The 17,873-nt window shown below is 36.7% G+C and overlaps 1 protein-coding gene across 3 annotated transcripts in view; it reads right to left on the bottom strand.

Moving 5' to 3' along the window:
* LOC143211318 (potassium voltage-gated channel protein Shaw) overlaps positions 1-2,197 on the bottom strand; it is a 163,043-nt gene extending 160,846 nt beyond the window's left edge. For 2 of the 3 annotated variants that reach the window (XM_076428846.1, XM_076428849.1), the window contains exon 1: positions 1,714-2,197. The gene's annotated coding sequence lies outside the window, so the exon portion shown is untranslated. The remainder of the gene's footprint in view (positions 1-1,713) is intronic. The other variant, XM_076428847.1, reaches the window with a different exon arrangement.
* Positions 2,198-17,873: the final 15,676 nt, after the last annotated feature.

The following is a 17,873-nucleotide window of genomic DNA, read 5'->3' as shown; positions in this document are numbered from 1 at the left end:
TCGACGTCGGCCGGCGAGGGTCTCGCGGCCGTGGTAGCCTGATCAGTCCAGGATTCGAACCGCCAAATTCTCGAACTTTCGAAACTCCGGTAGCCGCATAGCCGGTTAGGAGGATTTTTCTAAACAAGAGATTGCGAGAGAGAGAGAGAGAGAGAGAGAGGGAGGGAGAAAGAGAGAGAGAGAGAGCCGTGCACACGGCGCCGACAGCCAAACTGCCTAACATCGATTAGCAAAATCACGACGTGCTCGCGTACCTGTGTTTCTCGTGGCAGCCGAGGGAAAAGCTTCTCATAGTCCCACCCTCCTCTGTTCCCGCCCCCGTTCTACCACCCCCACTACCAGAAAAGCTGCCCTGAACTCCGTCGAAAGCGACTCTGCGGTTGGGGCAACCAGGGGAAGGTTGACATCATTCGAAAAGGTTGTTGACCACCATGACAGTGTGCGCGTATGCGAAGGCAAGCCAGCCGCACGCTGTCACGAGCCCGACGATGAACGGAACGACGAGCGGAGTGGAGCAGAGCGTAGCGGAGCGAAGCAGAAACGTTTTACCAGCTCGTGCAGGCTGGTCTACAAGTAAGCCTGAGCGGCGGCAGTATCAGTCGACCCCTTGTCGCGGGAATCGATAGTCTGCGTGCACGAAACGCCGATAAGCAGTCTCTGGTACGCCCAACGACATTCCAACCGCGATTCCGTCTTCGATGAAAAAGAAATGGCGAGGAGAAAACCGAGGAATGACGAACGCGCGAATGGAATGAGGGAGGGAGGGAGGAAACGAGGGAGGGAGAGAGAGAGAGAAGAGCGAAAAAGAAAGAGGGCAAGGTAGGAAAGAAAGGAAAGGAAAGAAAGGGAGGAGGAAGCAGTCAGGAGAGACTAGGTTGTTGAAGCACCGACAAAATCGAACCAAAAAGGCTCGCGGGGGCGGGCACGAGAGCACGGGCACGGGCAGGGAAGCGACGGCAATTGAGCGAGAAAGCGAGAAACTGGTGAATCCGATAAATCAATGAACGAAAATACTTTATGCGAGCGGTGGATGGGGGGACGTGGCCGAGTAGTCGGTGGTAAGGAAAACCGGGGTACACGCCGACCGAAGTGCATCGAACCAGTGGTTTACGCGAAGATTGATAGGGATACGGGCAGTCATCGACTTCTCGGAAAGTTTCCTGCATCGCGGAATCTCCTGACAGCGCTTACTCCGCTAAGTGGCTGTTCGATCGAGCCGAAACGCAACGACCAGGAAGAGATACGTATTAAAAAGTATTGTACCATTGATAAAACATTCCCTCCACGTAGCTATCGGGTTACCGGGAGAGGAATAAAGTTCCTCGGGCAGCGCACCACGCGAGAATACGAATCAGCGGTCGCCTGAGCAGCTCGCTCCTACCAGGAAACGCTCGTTAATTTTCAATTTCGGTGAATCCGTGATAAAATCGCGCCGGGCGGAAGATAATCGCGTCGAATGAATGGAGATTCTCCGAACAAAGAAATATGTGTATACATATATATATATGTATATATAGCCCTCTGTTTGCCAGAGGATGTCCCCGACGAGGGAACATTCATCGAGTAATTACTCGTAAGAAGACGGGAATATAATTAGTCTGCGAAGGAAACTACTCCGTAGCGGAGACTTTGGTAACGGGCAGCCCCTCGGGGCAGCAGTTCACTCGAGAGGACGGAACGATACCGTCAGAAGGGACAATAAAACCTACTTACCCTCGGTCGCGCTCTCTTCATGTCTCGAGACTCCTTTGCGGCATCTCAACGATACTATTCCGCTTCCGTATCCTCCATGTCGATGCTGGCGGTGGCGATGGCGCTGGTCGAGCTGCACTGGCACACAGTGGACACTAGTTTCCGCCTCGGCGAGGTCCTCGACGAAGCCGGGTGTCCAATCTTTTCCGTGACCAGGAGGGGGTCTCGAAGCCTATCTCGCGCTAGCAACTGGCTGGCTAGGTGTCCCCGCGGTGTCTCGTGGGGAAACTCGGTTACCGGTTGATTCTCACCGTGCCACCACCCGACACAACCAAAAGGTCATCGTTGCCCGTTTCTCTGTCGCGGTTCTTTCGGTCTCTCGGTGTCCCGTGCCGTCAGGACGAGATGTGGGGCTTCGAACTGCCTCGACTCGTGCGCGGACTGAACTGACCTCGAACCAAGTCGCCGATTCCGTCGGAAGACGACGGTGACTGCGAAGGGGTGGTGTGCTGTTGCAGTAAGGGTGGGGAAAACAGAGGCGCGCGCAGAGTCTCGAATGCGTATGCGTAAGGGTAGTCTTCGCGACGGCAACGGCCCGCACGCCGCCGACGCCGCGTCGCGCCGCTTCAAAGTGAACGCTGTTGCGAGAGTTGCGTTTTCACCGCCGATTTTTTCCCCCCGAGTCTTCTGCTACTGATTATCTCTTTATTCCTGCGTCCGACAGACCCTGGAACTCAGGACACACCGGAACACCGAACCAAAGGGGAATCCGCTGCTCTACGGTTGCCTTTTACCATACCGTTTCACTGCGATCCAACGGATACTCATCTATTTCTCTCCCTCACTCTATCTCTCTCGGTCTGCCTGCTGCTACTTACTATTTGTTACGCGCCCCGGCTCTCGATTGTTCCGTTTTATTTTGTTTCGTTTCGTTTTCCTTATTCTACGGGAATTACCAGGCGTGCGGGGTTTCGGCAATTTCCGAGACCAGCTCCCGAGGATCCTGCGGCGAAGTGGAACGCACGGATGCGAATGGTACATTGTGGATCGGAAAGATATTAATGCGCTCGGTCTTCTTGTTGAAATGTAAATTTAAAATGTATCGTATAGAGGCAGATCCTGCAACAAAACTATCAGAGATACGAGGTAATGAATGAAAACTGTAGTCTAGTAAGAATGTTCTTCCTCCTTCGTTCCTAACTATTTTGGTTACATCGCACAAATGCATAAGAAATTTTTGCTTCGTTGGATAATTATTAGACTGCGGATCTTCATGCAAAATAAAAATGTTTTAAAAATTAATTTTATCCCTTAACGACTTTTTGACATTGCAACATTCTTGAATTTGTTAAATCTTTTACCGTCTTATATTTCGCTCAACCAATTTCTTCATAAATGCATAATAATGATACTGTCGATTTACACTCGAGGGGAAAAAAGTATGGAGCTACGAAGTACAATGTTATTGTACCTTGTACAAAATGATGGATATTGACATTAGGGATACAGGGGGATGAAGAATTATGTCACCCACGTATGGTAGACATCGCAGTCAAAATATTAATGTAGCCCAGGCTTGGGAAACTGATTGTTCACGCGCACCGGTGCAGCTTCCTAAGCCGCATAGGGGAGAGTACGTCCTTCTGGTACTAATACTACTTAAAATTTAAGGCTATCGTTGCAGCAGTAGTATAGGCTGATATATTTCTCCTGTACGGCACGAGTGATTCGGCATGGTAGTGAAGTTTGTAGTACCAAGTCACGCCGCGTAGGCACCCTCATCTGAAATACGTCGAAAGCCGCCCGGAGCCATCATCTTATATCGAAGCGAAACTGCAGTAGATAGTTTAATATCGATATAAACAGCCTTTGTAAGAGTTTAGAATAAATGTCATTAGTAGACGGCGGAGTTTATCCATTTATGACAAAAACAAGTTGGTGCAAAACATAAAACGATAGAAACATTGCAAGAATTTCAGACTGTTACAATAAATTCTCTATAAAAAAGGCAAAAAGGCCGTACACGATAAACGCAAAAAATATATCCCCTTCACTGTAAGCTGACCTCGGCTCGGGTATATCGGTGTGAACCACTACTAATGCGACGCAGAGAGCCAAAGTCGCCGGCACAGTTCAAAGGCCCGTGCGTCCTCACAATGTAATACCAATATAAAATCTTTTATATTATTACTTATTTTTTTTATGAAACTTTCACCAATACATGGTGAGTCCGAAGAAACAGAACACTTAAACATCTCCGTTACTTTTCGTTGTACAAAAAAACTGCTTAGGACAAAATTACACTGTTTGAAAGGCCACATGTAACGGTGTAAGGGAAAAAATTTTTGAGGTCATTTTTTTATGAGATTTCAAGGTCATCGATATTTTTTTAAATGGAATGAGGTATTTTTTAATAGATCAATCGATGCAATTGGACATTCGTTATAAAAAAAGTACTAACCTATGTACGTCGAAAAGTTAGTAGTTCACGAGATATTTCAATTTAAATTCCTCTAAAACACCATTACTGTTGCACTAAGACGTTACACAAGTAAGTATACGCTAACATCAATTTCAATGTCAATGTCAATTTTTCAATTTCAACTTCAATTTTAACTCTTCCATTTCAACTTCAATTTTAACTCTTCCATTTCAACTTCAATTTCTACTCTTCCATTCCAACTTCAATTTTTCAATTTCATTTCGTTAATTTCAACTCTTCAATTTCAACTTCAATTTTTCAATTTCAATTCGTTAATTTCAACTCTTCAATTTCAATTTCGACATCAAATTTTCCATTTCAACTTCAATTTGAATATCAACTCTTCAACTTCAATTTTTCCATTTCAACTTTAATTTCAACTTCAAATTTATCTCTCCCATTTCAACTTCAATTTCAACTCTTCCATTTCAACTTCAATTTTTTCAATTTCAGCTCTTCAATTTCAATTTTTCAATTTCAACGTCAATTTTTAAATTTCAATTCGTTAATTTCAAATCTTCAATTTCATTTTCAACGTCAATTTTTCAATTTCAATTTCAACTCTTCAATTTACTCTGGCAAGTAAACGCTAACGTCTTCGTACGACAGTAATGGTGTTTTAGAGTGATTTAAATTGAAATATCTCGTGAACTACTAACTTTTCGACATACATGGGTTAGTACTTTTTTATAACGAATGTCCAGCTGCATCGCTTGATGTATTAAAAATACCTCATTCCATTTTAAAGAATATCAATGACCTTGAAATCTTGTAAAAAAATGACCTCAAAAATTTCTTCTCTTACACCGTTACATGTAGCACTTCAAACAGTGCAACTTTGCACTAAGAAGTGTTTTTGTACAACGAAAATTAACGGAGATATTTAGGTGTTCTGTTTCTTCGGAGTCACCCTGTATATCTGTGGCATTTTTCTGATTAAAATAAGACCAAACACGATATAATTTCAACCGTATTTAATGGTTTAATTGACGATGAACGTTTCGGGCGCAAGGAAGGGCAGCGTATGGGAAAGAAAGAGACGCGGAAAGTCGCTGACCTTCTCTACGTTCGGTTCGGCCTTTGAAGCTACAAAAAATAGTGTCTCATCTACGATAATTGCAAACGAATCTCCCCGAGGCTTTTGTGTTTGTAGAGGATTTACTGTAATATATTGTTTTCAACTTATTAAGATCGTTAAAGAATGTTCTATATGGTCACTGTTTCTTGCAATTTTTATTTTGCATGAAGTCGTTAGGTATATCTGAACGCTTACAATTAACTTAATTATGTTTGTTCTCTAGTGCTACTTCTTTTTTTAATTATATCGATTCACTTTATTAACAGTAAGAGTGACAAAGATTACTTATTACCTATTGATTTTTACAGGGTGACCCAAAAATTTTGTATTTTCTTGAAATGGTTGATTCCTGAAGTTATTTGAAGTCATTTTTTGAGACACCCTGTATATGAATATATTATATGTAAATATTTGTTACGTTGCATGTCAGTCAGATTCTTAGTAAAAACCTGTGCAAACCGACGCTGCGCAATGCACAATTGTTACGAACACACGGTTGAACGCACTCAATTTATATTGTTACGATTGCTGGTGACTGAAATTATCTCCTCCTTTGTGCAATTGCGGCAAATGATTATTGTATTTGTATACGTGCAGCAACAATATTAGTTTACACGTCGGAAATGAACATTGCCAATTTTCACACAGAGCCGGCAGTAAGTATTATTTTAGATAATATCAACCTTACTTGAGATTGAACGTGTACTCCAGGAAGTAAATGGTTCCATTTGTGAAATAATATGTTTAGTAATTCAAACAACATTTTATTTTAACGATATTGGAAATACTAACGCTTATAATTAAAATATTTGATTGATTTCAACCTATTTCGTTGTGTAAAATATTAATGTACACTAAATATCCACTATTTTTGTTATTATGAATAGTTTCTCACTCTCTTGGACTGTAAATCTAAATAGAAATACAAAATTAAAATAGTACACGAATTAAATATAGTACCGTAATTGTATATAAGTGTACACTTTTGAATATGACGTTTGAGATTCAAAAGTTACTGCAATCGACTGTCTTTAGAAATACAATACATTTAGTAGGGTAATTTCGTGAGAGATGTACCACATTTTGTTTTCTGCTTAGAAAAATTTTATTAAAAAAATTGAAAGTGTAGACAGCATAGTTGAATTTTTTATTTAAATCTATTTAATAAAATATAACACGCGCGCGCGCGTTACATGAGTAAAACTTTTATATTAATACTATTAACATACTGTTTAAAAAAGGTCGGAAAAGTGCATCTCTCCCTAGGGCCTGGGCTGAGATGCACTCTTATTTGGGGATAGATGCACTCCTTCATTTATGACTTTTTCTCCGTACTTCTATTCTTTTTTTTCTGTACCACACATGTTACATAAAGTTGTATACATTGTACATGTTTCATGGAGCATGCACGAATACGGAAAATTCAATGCAGTACTAGCAACAGTTTTTTGCGAATATCTCGAAAACTAAAAGAGATCATATATGAACAGGAAAAAGTTGTTCAAAAATCTCGAAATCTATAACAAATTTAAATTTCATCAAAATCGGAGAGGAGTACCTCTTTCTAAATAATTACCAATATTAATTAATTAAAATGTATGCTGTTAACAAATAGTGTGTCAAACAACAAGCCTCAGTTTTAATTTATTGCTTTATAATTAATTGCAAAAGGGATGCTCTTGACGAAAACGACTGCCTAGTATACTTACATAAATTACTGGTGCGTCTATCCCTAAATTGAGAGAGAGAGAGAGAGAGAGAGAGACGCTCCTATACAAAAACAAGAACCAGTACAAAAGATTTTGTCATAACACGATGAAAAATCGTAAAGAAGAACCAGTGTCTCTATTTAAGCCGATACTGATATAGTTAGGCTGCGGATTTTATGCATTTATGACAAAAATGGGAACGTACAATTTAAAACAGTGGGCATGTTAAAAATATTTAAGGACATCAATGTATTGTTTTCAGCTTAATAAGATAATTAAAAGAAGTATGAAATTTTTATATCGCTCCTGTGTCCGGCAATCAATGCAAACATTTTTTATTTTGCATAAAGATCCGCAGTCTACTGATAGTTAAAGCATACGATAAGAATGTAATAACATTTGTACTTGCCACTTACAAAAGTATTTCGTCAGGAGTTCGGAGCACTAAGAAGTTTTTATGCTTCTGTTACACGTAAATGATGTGTAGACTGCGGATCTTTATGCAAAATAAAAATTGTTTGCATTGATTGCAAGACACAAAAGCGAAATAAACATTTCTTTCTTCGTTTAATTATCTAATTAAACTGAATCCAATACGCTGATGCCTTTAAATCTTTTTAATATGTCCACTGCTTTAAATGGTGCTTACCCATTTTTGTCATAAATGCATAAAATCCGCAGTGTAATGATGTGATACACGTATTCTTCGAAAGAAGGTTATTTGCATTGGTTAATACGATGTAAATGACACGCGGAAAACAGTTAATAAACGTCCAGTATCGCCACAATAAAAACTGGTGCATCTCTCCCGAAATTACTATAAATACATAGATCTACATAGATCGTATAGAAGTCAGAGAAATCCCCCACTATTAGGGGTGTGCGAGAACCCGAAATATCGGGAACCCGATGGTCGGGACGAGTCGAAAAGAGGTCGACTCGGGTCGGGTCGGGTTCCCGAAAATTTGGAGATTCCCGAAAAATTTCGAGAATATGACATAAGACACTCTTTAAAAGAATTCGCGATGGACAGCATTCTTTCAATTTCGAAAACATCTAGAATAAAAAATCCGAAACTATGAATGTATTTATTAAACCGAATATAAATGATTACTGGGTACAAATTATTTTTTAATCAAACCAAACACATAAAAATCTGCATTTGCATAATGATCCGTAACCTTCGTGTTCGTTTGAAACCTGGACATTGTACATAATTTGATTGTTTAATCGATCACGTAACATGCAGGGTCTAAGTAGAGGCACTTAGAGAAATAGCTCACTAGGCGCTGCTGTTTATACTGAAAGTACTAATTTGTACACCGCATTTTCGATATTACATGTTAGCCCGCTGAAGTTTTTACGCGTGCCCGCTCGCTATTCCCATGTTTCTTGAATGTCTATAATTGTGGTGAGAACGAACTATAAACGAAGAAGATAACTATTGTTATTCTTATTAACCCCTTGCCCTACAATATCGTGTCAGACTCGTGATCAAGATTCTGAACAGAGTCTAATAAATGTTATTATACTAACAGTCTGCGGATCTTTATGCAAAATAAAAATGTTTTTCATTGACTGTTAGAAGCAGAAATATAACATAAAAAAAATATATAAAAAAAACTTTTTAAAAACCACGCTTATATTAAAATGCACTAAAAAGGAGAAAATAATTTTTTTAGACATTAGTCACTGTAAATAAAAGCGTAGAGCGCTAAACTTTATTGACATAATATTTGTGGGCGCTCCACGCTTTTGTTTATAGTCACTAATGTCTAACAAAATTATTTTCTCCTTTTTAGTGCATTTTAATATAAGCGTGGTTTTTAAAGTTTTTTAAATATATTTTTTTATTTTCTACTTTTTAGTCTTTTTTAAATAGAACAATATATAGTAATACTGGTATGAAATAATAAGAATAGAGAGAGAAACGCAAGATATGGAAATACGCGAGATAGAATGAGGGGATGACTCTGAGAACTTTATGAACGGAACACCACACTGACCAAGCTCCTTCGGTGCGAAATGGGTCAGTGGAGTGGGGATGAGTCGGTGTGGGAACGCGTAGTGGAGTAGGGAGCGTTGGCGCGCGGAGTGGGGATCGCTGAACGCGATCACGTACTACCGAGCGACGCGCGACGAGGTGAGACGGTTTATATTAAACAATTTTTTCTCCTGAACGCACAGTTTTTTAAAAAATTTATTTTTAATATTGCATTGTCATCCTGTTCTGAGCTATGTTTGAAGTTTCAAGTGTCTAGCCCATCGGGAACTGGTTTAAAATTCGATTACAAAATTTGACGCATACAACAACAACGACAACGACAACTCGGCAAGCTAGTATAAGCGTGGTAAAAATGATTTCATTCCTTAACGACTTTGTCACATTAAAAGCAACATTACAACATTCTTGAATTTTTCAAATCTTTTACCGTTTTATATTTCGCCCACCCAATTTCTTCGTAAATGCATAAAGATTCGCAGTCTAATCAACATATTTCTATTATAATCATTAGACTGCGGATCTTTATGCAAGATAAAAAATGTTTGCATTGATTGCAGGACACAGGAGCCAAATAAAAATTGTGTTCTTCTTTTAAATATCCTATTAAACTGAAACTAATACATTGATGCCCTTAAATATTTTTAACACGTCCATTGTTTTAAATCGTACGTACCCATTTTTGTCATAAATGCATAAAATCCGCAGTCTAATAATCATAATATCTGTTTCCCTTTGAGTCTCGTGTAGATTGTCCAAAAATATGATTAATGTCTTCGTGTTCGTAAGTACACTTGTATTTAGGATTGCTAATAATACACATATGTATATCACCAATAATACTAACAATATACATACACACAACTAAAAGAGATTGCTTTTTAATGTCCATATGTTATACAATTTATAGTGATTATGAAATCTAGATCTAGAAAATTTCAATCATACCAAATAAATTGATAGGTAATATAAAATCATAAATATTCATTACCATGATATGTATATTTCGTAGTGTACTAATACCTTGAAATCATGAAACATTTAAAAAGTTATTGAAACACAAAGACGTTATTACTCAATGTTAATACTCTGAATTATATGCAAGGTGTAATTTTACAATAATTACCGCGCGAGCCATGCAATTTTTAATTTATTCTCATAGGTCATAATGAGCACTTTTATATGACAGAAAATATTAGCATTAGATGCTCCCGTGTAACTTTAACCATTGCTTGGTACACCGTAATTAACCAACTCGTTTAAGTTTCTGCATTTGCGCATTTTAAGTTCGTAAATAATAAACTTCGACCAATGCTGCCGTTGAATTACAAATTTAAATAAGACTGCGAGGATGTGGAGAATTCTATCTTGTGCATAGTTGCTAGAATCTTCCGCAGAATAATAAACAGACCGCCTAATTTACGTATTTAGAGAATAAGTTAATCTACGGTACACGGCAGTGAAACAGCCGCACGAATCTTGAATCCATTTTTATCAGAGGATAAAAATGCCGAATACGATAATTAAATGTTTATCGAATTATCAAGTATGTATCGGAATAAAAAACATTACGACATATATGTGTCCTATAGAAATAACCTAAATAAATATAACAATTCTAAAATGTCTTTAATTGTAAAAGAGAAAAATATTATTAAATGACTACGAAGTCGAATTCATAATTCTAATACATAATGAAACATGATTCTGTAAATGCTCTGTATGAATGTATAATGAATCTAATCTAATGAATTAACAATATCGTGAATAATGATATTAATGTATGCTGGCGAATTTGATTTGCAAAGAAGTGAAGCAGTAAAAAATAAAAAACTATATAAAAAAACTTTTTAAGAACCACGCTTATATCAAAATGCACTGAAAAGGAGAAAATAATTTTTTTAGGCATCAGTGAATATAAATAAAAGCGTGGAGCGCCCACGAAGATTACGTCAATATAGTTTAGCGTTCCACGCTTTTATTTATAGTCACTAATGCCTAAAAAAATTATTTTCTCCTTTTCAGTGCATTTTGACATAAGCGTGGTTCTTAAAAAGTTTTTTTTATATAGTTTTTTATTTTTTACTTTTCAGTCTTTTTTAAATGGAACGCAAGATATAGTAATACTGATATGAAGTAGTAAGATATATTGAGTTGGCAAGAAACTAATTGCGGTATTTTAACACTAAACTTACCACTGCCGGTCAAATGATCGATTTTATACATATTTTTCATTTCATAATTATTGAAATTATGAAGTTGCTTACGTGGAAATTGATTCGATAAAATTCTGTATCCAAGCACATATTGTAAAAAATGCAGAAAGTCGTTCTTGCAAGCTAAAACATGTTAATAGCTTTTAGTGCTCGGTAGGTTTAGTGTTATGGTGAAATAGAGAGAGCCCAATTTTTTATTCAAGCAATGAACTTTAATGAGTAAGATATTTTCCCTTTTGTTCGATGGTCTTTAGCGAAAAGAATAAATATTAAATATGATATTAACGTTCATCGCTTAAATAAAGAAATTCAGTTTGATTTTATCTGAAAATATCGAAATTACTTTCTTGCCAACTCAATCGAAATGCAAGATATGGAAATACGCGAGATAGAATGAGGGGATGACTCCGAGAGACGACGTCTCTTAATGGAGTCTGAAATTGTCCGAAATGGAACTGAATGAACGGAATATCACAACCACACTGAGCTCCTTCGGTGCGAAGTGGGCCAGTGGAGTGGGGATGAGTCGGAGTGGGAACGCGTAGTGGAGTAGGGAGTGCTGGCGCGCGGAGTGGGTATCGCTAAACGTGATCACGTACTACCGAGCGTCGCGCGGCGAGGTGTGACTGTTACTATAAACATTCTTTTTCTCCTAGACGCACAGTTTTTTAAAAATTTGGTTTTTAGTATTGCATTGTCATCCAGTTCTGAGCTATGTTTAAAGTTTCAAGTCTCTAGCTCATCGGGAAATGGTTTAAAATTCGATTACAAGATTTGACGCATACAATAACTCGGCGAGCTAATATAAGCGTGGCAAAATATGACGTCGTTTTACTATAAATGTAGCGAGCTTATGATTTCCAACAACGCGTCGGTAATAATGTGGTTTTATTACTATCTAACAATATACGGAAAAGAATGATATCAATTATTTTTCATTATTAATACGGCACAAGAAAATATTAAAAACTAAGACGAAATTAGACGAAAAAGGAACATGTATTTACCAATCACTGCGTGCCCATTGCTGAAATATACGAGCGTACGAAAACAAGCTACATATCGTGCCATTAATTTAAATAAATCCTGAGTACAGTAACAAATAATCTTTTTATTCATTACATTTTAAATGAACAAATATTTTATGAATTTTAACACTGTCGTATATTATCACTAGACTGCGGATTTTATGGATTTATGACAAAAATGGGTAAGCGCAATTTAAATCAGTGGACATATTAAAAAGATTTAAAGACATCAACGTATTAGTTTCAGCTTAATCAGATAATTAAAAGAAGAAAGAAATTTTTATTTCACTCCTGTGTCTTGCAATCAATGCAAACGTTTTTTATTTTGCATAAAGATCCACAGTCTAATTATGACATAAATAACTAAGTAAATATATTCTTCTAACAAATATTAGAGTAATATTTACTATCTTTAGTTTGAAACTGTTTTAAACTAAGAACCATCGAGAAGTTTAAACTCCTTTGTCTTTCTCAATTCTTCTTCCTTTTTCATTCTCACAATCTCCATTCTTTTATTGTTTCTTAAGCCTTCAGTTCCATAAGTACATCTTTTCGTGCACTTCACTTTACTTTGTTTTTTATTTTGTGTTACTGTTTCTGTTCATTACTTTTCGATTTAATTTTTGCAGTAACTTCTTATTTTATCTACAATGCTCTGAGGCTGAAGTGAACCACGCGTCTCATCGTAGTTGCAATTCACACCGCAGCATTAGGGACATTGCTAGTGATTTTTGCGCCGCAGTAATGAGCTTCTTCTTCATTTTAATGTACGCAATCTGAGGGCTGAATTTTTTTATTAAAGAGGCAAGAGAAATTTTTTGTATATTTTTATTGTATTGTATAGAGGGATCTGAATAATAATAAAACTTTTCGAACGATGTAAAGAATGTACAATCATGTGAACAACAGTCCTTTGGTGATCGAGATAGAAGGAAAATTGTCTTATTTTTACCGTTTATGAAGAACGTTTCTTCAAGTCCTGAAATGATAAAAATATGAGAATTGTTGACAGTTTCGTTTTTCTCGCCCACGAGAATACATTCTCATTGAATTGTGTACATTTATTCAGGGCAAAATATTTATTTCTACGTATTTTAATCTCGTTGAGAAAAAATACCGCAGTAAAACGTATACCTGCAATAATAGGTACAGTCACCTTATATGTATTATTTCTTAGTATTATATTTAAATGGTTTCCTTTTTCTTTGAACAATGGAAGGTTTTCTTTAATTTCTAATTATCTGATTATTTAACCTAGAGGTTCAACTCCAATTTATTAACTTCCCGATCTTATAGGGAAGTTATTGTAATGACCCCGAAAATCGAAAATCGATTTTTTAGCAGATCTTCACGTTTCATGGTCATTGCAGTCATTCTAGACTATTTTCAGCAAAATGTTCGTATGTGTGTGTGTGTGTGTGTGTGTGTGTGTGTGTGTGTGCGCGTATGTCTGTTTCTATGGTATCAAATTTTTCGTTAACGTTTTCTGAAAAAGTAACAACGCGATCAGAATGATGAATGATGCAATCGATGTGCCCCGTCGTAACTTAGTGCTGATTAGATTTTGGTCCATATTGGTCGAGTAGTTTTTTAGATTTTTAGTTTTTTTCGAAAGGAGTTGATTCTACAATGCAATTTATACGAGAGAACGGAAAGTTTCCACAGAAGAAACAAACGTAATTACACAAAAAATTTTTTTTCATTTTTTTTAAATTAAAAAAAATTTTTTTAATCAAAAAAAATTTTTTTTTGTAACTTACGCTAATGTTTCCGCTTACAATAATCGAAAATTATCCCAATGCAAGAGTGAGTTAATCATCTCTACGCCCAAGAATACATTTTCAAAGAATATCGATGAAAGTAAAAAAAAAATTTATATTACAATCTTTAAAAAAACAATCAGTTCAAAACGAATTATTAACTCAGATTAAATTGAAAATTAATATAAACTATATGATAATTATTAATAACATTGATGTTGAAAACGGATTGGTTAATGGAGCACACACACACATGCGGAATATTAAAATTTATTACTTTTCAAGAAAATACTAAAATTCCGTCTATATTGTGGTTAGATTTTCAATTGGCCAGAGTAGGAGTGAAAGTAAGAACTCGTTATCGTGATTATATGAAAAATGCAAATATTCATCAAAATTTAACACCAATAATAAAAATATCGAATCAAGTAAATATGTCGAGTGAGGAAAAATATCAAATCACACGTAGTCAATTTCCAGTGGTTCCTGCTGAAGCGATTACGATTCATAAAAGTCAGGGACAAACATACGAGAAAAGTATGTTTGAATTTTAAAACATCAGAAAAACGAACTTTACAAATGTTGTATGTAGCACTGAGCAGAGTTTCAAAATTAAGCAGTTTATATATTTTGGGACAATTTAAATTAACAGTATCGAAAAAATCCAAGATCAATACTGCAATCCCGAATAATGAGAAGTTGTATCGTTTGCGAAAAACTAATTAACACAATTTATTTTGCAACATTAGTACGCTATAACAAGGAACCAAGCGAGCAACGAGCCTACGATGTTCGTTTAATGCGACGCCATATAGCAAACATTTTGATAATTAGAAAACTATTGAATTTCCCTGAAAATGTATAATCTTCTTAAAACGTACTAAAAATAATGATAATAATATACTGCAACTAACGAATCGGGAAGTTCTTTGTGTGGCTCGTGGAGAGTCACACACCAAATGAAAAGAAACATTAATAGCTATAGGTACTACTAGCCATGCGTACCACTAACCCTTTCGCAAGAGCAGTCCTATCTGCGAGCTCGCGAAGCGAGCGAGCAACAATAACCCTCTAGTTTAAAATATTTATTTCTGCGTATTTTAATCTCGTTGGGAAAAAATGCCGCAGTAAAACGTACACCCGCGATAATAGGTACATTCACCTTATACCAGGGGTCGGCAACCTGCGGCTCGCGAGCCACATGCGGCTCTTTGGATGTGAAGCTGCGGCTCTTTAGTTCCATACGCAAATATTATTTATTTTATAAAAAAAAACATTTAAAAATCGTTCTGAACTGATTAACGAGGATTAGGCACCGATTCTATCTTTCAGCCACTTGTACTCGCTTTTCACCGCACCCCTCCCCGTGACATGAGTCGTCACTGTCGTCAGTGCGTCGGAAGCTCTCGAATGACGCCGTCGTCGCATGTTTCTATGTAGGTTTTAATTCGCTTTCGACGCAAGACAATTTGGCGTCTTCACCAGTGCTTTGGCTGTGACGTATAGTTTGTTGTTTCAAGTAAAAGAGTTAGAAGCGAATTATCTTCTCAAAGTTATGTATGTACATATATACAATATACATATATATTATCTAATTTGTTGTGAAAAACACTACTTATATATGAATAAACAGATATTTTTTCTTATGAATAAATTGATTAGTTTTTTTTATCAAAAAACTTTATTTATGCGAGTACTATTTATTGTTGGCAAGAAAAAATGTTGTGGCTCTTTAAAAACTTTGAAATTTTGTAAATTGTAATTTTTGACTCCTCCGACTCAAAAGGTTGCCGACCCCTGCCTTATACGTATTATTTCTTAGTATTATTTAAATGGTTTCATATTTCTTTGAACAGGTTTTCTTTATATTTCTAATTATCTGATTATATTTAACCCAGAGGTTTAACTCTAATTTAATTTAGATTAAATCAGATTAAATTCAACTTTAATTTAGGGGTTCAATTGTGTACGTAGTACGAAAGTTACGAATTTAAAGCGTTTGAGGTTCGCAGACTGTATCAAGTAAATAATTCAATACGCTTTTTCATTGTTGTTCCCTTAATTCCGAGGAGTAATACCATTACCCGTCCTCCGAGGTAGGAAAACGCTACGGTACAAGTACAAAAAGCGTAATTAAGATACTAAAATTCTTTGTCCCACAAATGAAGCAAATAAACTGTTGTCTACGAACCGTTTATACTGGACGAGTTTTCTAACCAGGGCTGCGGTAAGGAAAACTTGCGCTCCCCTATCAAAAACAAAATTACAAATGTTTTATCAGATATTCCCAGATAGCACAATGATGTCTTGAAGACGTTCAGGAGACGTTCATAGGACATCCGAGAGGTCTATAAGACGTCCCTAAGGAGTCTTAAAGATCCACAAATGTTAATTGAAATAAAAGAAGGGAAGAGTAAAAATAGATTTCGACAAAAACGAGTTTAAAGTGAAACCAATAAATAGCTTTATCAGAAAAGCGCACGTGGAATTGGCATAAAAAGTGTAATAAAAATAACAATTGCAATTAAAATCACAATGAAAATAATAAAAATTAAAATTACAATTGCAATTAAAATCACAATAAAAATTGAAATCGAAATCAAAATGGAAATTGAAATTGAAATTGGAGCAAAAACACTAAATCGAATAAATAATACCAATTAGTCCAGTCAATGAATGCTCATGAGGGGGGTGTAGAGGGAACTGGAGAGAACGCAATTTTTAACTTTGGGACTTTGTTTGGACTAGTTACGAGGTGAACATACTAAAAGTCCCTAGGAGGTGAGCGGAGTGCAGGGAGGCACGTAGAAGGTCCCCTTTTTCGGTTTTCCGCTTATATCTCGGAAACTATATATCCTAGCGATAAGATCATTCCATACAAAATTAAAGCTGACAAAATGTGCTACAAAATTGATTTGATTCAGTTTTTCGCTATCTCGCATAGTTTCCAAAATATCTGCGTTCAACGTTCACTAATTGTGAAAACGAAGAGCCTTATTTGACTAGCTAACTCTTCAGCACAATTAGTGAACTTTGAGTGCGGATATCTCGGAAACAATGCGTCTTAGCGATAAGATTATTCAATATGTGCCACAAAATTGATTCGATTCAGTTTTTCGCAATCTCGCATTGTTTCCGAGATATCCGCGCTCAAAGTTCACTAATTGTGCTGAAAAATTAGCTAGTCAAATAAGGCTCTTCTTTTTCACAATTAGTGAACTTTGAACGCAGATATCTTGGAAACTATGCGAGATAGCGAAAAACTGAATGCAATCAATCTTATGGCACATTTTGTCAGCTTCAATTTTGTATAGAATGGTCTTATCGCTTGGAACCATAGTTTCCGAGATATAAGCGGAAAACCGAAAAAGGGGACCTTCTACGTGCCCCCCTGCACCCCGCTCACCTCCTAGAAGTGGGGACTTTTAGTATGTTCACCTCCTAACTAGTCCAAACAAAGATCCAAAGTTAAAAATTGTGTTCCTTCCATTTCCCTCTACAACTTTTCGTTGACTGGACTAAATGCTAATTCTTACTACTAGATTATGGCTATATGTATATAAAAATCAATTGTTTATGGTCTTAAAGACCTCCTAAAGACGTCTTTTTAGGACGTAAGACTTTCGCACCTAAAATAGGTGTACAATGGACCTCTTTAAGACGTCGTGTGCTATCTGGGCTTATCCATCATAATAAACTCAATAAAAACACAAGCAAGGTAACTATCACCAACAATGAAAATTAAAAAGATGATAACAAATGTCGGCGCTATCAGCCCCCCTTTCCTTAGTGCGCCCGGAGCCATTACACACCCTTCGCACCCCTCCTACTACGGCCCTGCTTCCAACTTGACGACTTAAAACTCCTCGTAAATTATCGGCTGCGCGAAATAAAATTTCAAATGAA

This window comes from Lasioglossum baleicum, chromosome 8, assembly GCF_051020765.1.
Source record: "Lasioglossum baleicum chromosome 8, iyLasBale1, whole genome shotgun sequence".
Taxonomy (NCBI): domain Eukaryota; kingdom Metazoa; phylum Arthropoda; class Insecta; order Hymenoptera; family Halictidae; genus Lasioglossum; species Lasioglossum baleicum.
Note: the sequence above shows the minus strand (reverse complement) of the source record. Positions and strands in the feature narration are given on the sequence as shown.